A 4,389-nucleotide genomic window follows, 5' to 3' on the forward strand; every position below is an offset into this window, starting at 1 on the left:
CACCCCCCTCGGCCTGCCTCCGCCGGCGCCGCCGACTCTCCACCCCTTCCCCCAGCGGATTGGCCGCCGACCTGCCGGGGCCGGGGCGCTGGGGCCGCCCCCTCTCCTCCCCTTTGCCCGGCCGGTGCTGGCCGCGGCTCGGCGTGTGCCTGCGGGCCCGCGGCGCGTGCGGCCTGGGCGAGCTAGCGGCTCCGTGCCAGCGGCGGGCCCTCCATACAGCCAAACTTGTTGTCTCAGGATATCCCGCCCCCTCCTCAGTTCCCGGCGCCCTCCACTCAAAAGCGCACGACAGCAGCGCGCGAGGGGCCGCGGAAGAAAGACATGGGACTAGACTCGCGGGAGGAGAGCGGAGCGGGCGCGGCGGAGTGCGGGCTTCTTGCGACCCCGCGCGCTAGCCGGACCGCCCGCTGCCCCCGCGGCGTGAGCATGGCTTTCCTAAGGCGCATCCGGACCCGGGCGCCCTTTTTCCCTGGCTCGACTTTCATTGGGTGATGCCGCTGACGCACCTCAGTCGTGGGCGGAGGCGGGCGGGCCTCTGGCGCAAAGGCTTTCGGGTCTTGTAGTTTCTGTCGGAACCCTCAGCGAGGCACCTCCTTCCTCCCGCCCCCGAGCGTGGCCTGGCTGCAGAGCCTAGAGCTGCCCGAGGGGGCGGTGGCAGCAGGGCGTGGCCGGGCCCGAGTGGGAGTTGAACCCAGAGCTGGGGAGGAGAAAATGGGTGTTGTTCGCCTGGGCCTATCGGCCGAACGGGGCTGCCCGGACCGCCTCTGCCACCGCCTCCTCGGCTGAAAGCCGCTCCCCGAGGGGCGAGCTCACACCCGGAGCAGGCGGTGGCGAAGGGAGGCGGGGTCTGCTGTCCTCCGGGTTTGAATGAAGCTGACTTGGGGAACATTCCCTTCACCCAACTTCTTTGCTCACCTAGCTCGCTGGGGCCTCCGGTCTGAACGCAAGGCCTGGGTTCCTACCGAGCAGGAGCTTCCATTTTTATTTGTTGTCTCTCTAACTGGGTGCTGGGGCAGAGCAGTCTTCTAGGGTGGCGCCTTCGATCCCTCGTTCTTGGCGCGCTTCTTGCTCCTAGAGGTCTCACAAGGTTGTCCGGGTGAATGAAAACCCGGCAGCATGTGGGTCAACCCTGCTCATGGTTTCAGCGTGAGCTTTTAGGCAAGCGCAATTCACATCTAGCTGTGCGAAGCACTTTGTCAAATGCTCCTGAGCCGGCCCCCAGCTTCGCTCCAAAGACATGAAGTCAAGATACCAGGGAACATACCTGCGATTAATGAAATGTACCAGAGATAGAAGTGAATCTTAATACGAACCTTGGAACAGGACTCCATTACACACTAGGCTTAAAGCCCTCTGCTGTCATCGATGTGGACCCCACACGTAGCTTTGTGTGTTTTTGTCTGGTGCCTGAGGCTGACATGTTGCTAGGGTGAGAGAGGAAGTCTCTGGTGCTGTACTTGACTAGTGTTTCCTTGTTAAGTATTTGGGCTGATGACAAAGCATTGCAGAAAGCAAGGAACTCGAATAAAGAATTACAGCATTGCCTACTCCATCTTGTGAGTTGAAGATGCTACAGTAATCTGCTTACACACACATCCCAATGTGCTAGATCTTAAGAAAGCTCAGAAGTGCTCCTTGTATTTAGAGGCAGTCTCTCCTCAAACCCTGTCCCCACCCAGTTCGCCATGGTATATGAAGGCCAGATAAGAACTGGAGCCCTTGTGGTTTTCATTAGAAAACCTGCCTCAGAGAAGTAACACCAGAGTATGGATTTGCAAAATATCCTAGGTGTTCCACATCCTGTTGATAAGTGGATGTACTAGTATCCAGGAAACAGTGACAACCCTCACTTTTCGCCGTGGACCAAAATCTACAAGTTCCTTGCTATTGTGGACTGAGTTTTGGATCCTCCAGATCTAAATTCAGATACTGGGACTCTGTCCCTCAGTGTGATGTTATTCCGAGGCAGAGTCTTTGGGACATTTTGGTTAGGTGAGGTCATCAGAGTGGTACTCTCACGAGTAAAACTGAGCGGTCTTACACTGTCTATTCTTCGCTCTGCTACCCCCTATGTGAAGGGCAATCTCAACCTGGTGGTCTGCCACCCACAAGACACTCGCCAGAACCCAACTGCCCATACTTTGATATCAGGCTCCTTACTAATAGTGGGAGCTAAACTGTTGTTCATAAGATATGGGTTGTATTACAGCAGCCTGAGCTGATCAGAGCTCTGGCTGTGTCTTGAGCATTGGCCTGGTGGCAAATGAACCTCTTCTTGTGGAGTCCATTATATTGTTTCCACCTAAGAGGAGGCTCGGCTCTCTGAGATAGGTTCAAGAGCGAGGAGACTCAGCTCGCTGAGAAAGGTTCAGGAGCAAGGAGGCTCGGCTCGCTGAGACAGGTTCAGGAGCACAGCCACTCCTATACCACCATCCTAGTTAATCTATGTACTCTGCTTTACTTAATATTTCTTTAACCCATTTTGCTTGTTTTTATAGTGGTTAATTTAAGAAATTTCCATTAGCTGAGCATGAAGGCTTACTCCTTTAATCCTAGCACTTTGATGTGGGAGTGATTTCTATCTAATCTGTTGCTTTCATTGGTTAATTAATAAAGAAACTGCCTAGGCCCATTTGATAGGCCAACCCTTAGGTGGGTGGAGTAAACAGAAAAGAATGCTGGGAGAAAGAAGTCGAGTCAGGGAGTCGCCATGATTCTCCCAGCCGCAGGTTAAGATGTTCCCTGGTAAGCCACACCTCGTGGGGCTACCCACATTATTAGAAATGGGTTAAAGCAAGATGTGAGAGCTAGCCAGTAAGAGGCTAAAGCTAATGGGCCAAGCAGTGTTTAAAAGAATACAGTTTCCGTGTAATTATTTCAGGTGAAGCTAGCCGGGTGGCTGGACACAGCCCCACCGTTCTTAACACAACAGAGTGGTGCCCAGGCGGCCGGGTGCCAGGAGGGCTCCAGGAACGTAGCCCGCCGCTCCTAACACAACAGCACTTGGGAGGTAGAGACAAACAGGTCTTTATGAGGCTGAAGATAGCCAGGTCTATATAATGGCTTCCAGGACAGTCAGTACAATATAGACTCTATCCATAAATAGAAACAACCAATAACAAAGACTCTCCTTTGACAAAACTTAAGCCATTCTCTGAATCTTGTTTCTAACTTATCCTTGACCTTGGGTTGTAGGTTAAATTTAGTATCTTTGTGCATTTAGTCAAGTTTTAGCAATAAACCTAATGGGTTAGTTTAGTGACAGTCTCCTGTCGTTGCTATCTGAACAAATTCCCTATTGCTTACCCTTGCTATGACCCTTCAGTAGCAGTCTTGTCAAACCGGGTTGACAGTATCCCCTTCCACTCTGCAATTTTCCCAACAGTAATTTTCTATCCAGTGACCCTACTGTCCTCCTAAGTTACATAGGTCTACTTGCCCTTGATCTGATCACAGTTGAGCTAGGATACAGACATGCACCATCATTCCTGTTTATGTGGTGCTGGAGATCAAATCCAGGGCTTCACGTGTGTTAGGCAAGTAGTCTCTCACTGACTGACCTCCCCCACTTGCATACTTTGTATGATTCCTTCTCAAGTACCAGTTCCACTCCTGGCGGCCAAAGGCCAGGACTTTGACCCTGCACGATGCTGAGGTTGCTCAGACAATGGGATTGAAGCAACTCTAGAGGTGTTTGGATAGCTTAGAGGAAGGAACAGACGTGGCGTGACTGAGAGAAAGGCTCATTTTCCAAATGACCCCTTCAAGGGCCTACTTCCTGGAATAACCATTGCACTGCTTCATAGTTTTCTTGGAAGTAGAGAACTGTCGAGCTGAAGACAGCTCCACATTTACCACCTGCTTCCCCACAACACACTGAGAATATCTGACAAGAATCAGACCCCAGCTCAAGGGTGTATTCATAAGTGATCCTGTTAGGAAGAAAGACACTGTACATGGTACCATAAAAAGACCATAGAGTATTCAAAACTGTATTTAAAAGGTAAAATTCTTAATCAATAAGAACCATTTATAGAAAACAGAAAAAGTTTGAAGTAACTAAGACTTGAATATAGAAAATTTGCAAGAAAATAGGCAAAGGTTGACTGTGGATGTGGGGGCCTTTGAAAGTCAGAAATGTTTTTAAGTGGCGTTTCCAAGTGGACACGACCAAGTGACAAGTATAGATAGTCACCCAGAGAGCCTGTGTATGAGCAGCTAGAGCTGACAGCTTGGCTCTTCCTTGTACATACTCGGTTCCTTCATGGAATGCTAATGTCCATGACTTTGAGACAGAGCCAGGAGGCTCAGCAATGAGTCCTAGGACAGACTAGTCTACAGAGTAGGTTCTCGATTATGTATAGTTCTAGGACAGACTAGTCTACAGAG

Source organism: Microtus ochrogaster, chromosome 1, assembly GCF_000317375.1.
Source record: "Microtus ochrogaster isolate Prairie Vole_2 chromosome 1, MicOch1.0, whole genome shotgun sequence".
Classification (NCBI taxonomy): Eukaryota; Metazoa; Chordata; class Mammalia; order Rodentia; family Cricetidae; genus Microtus; species Microtus ochrogaster.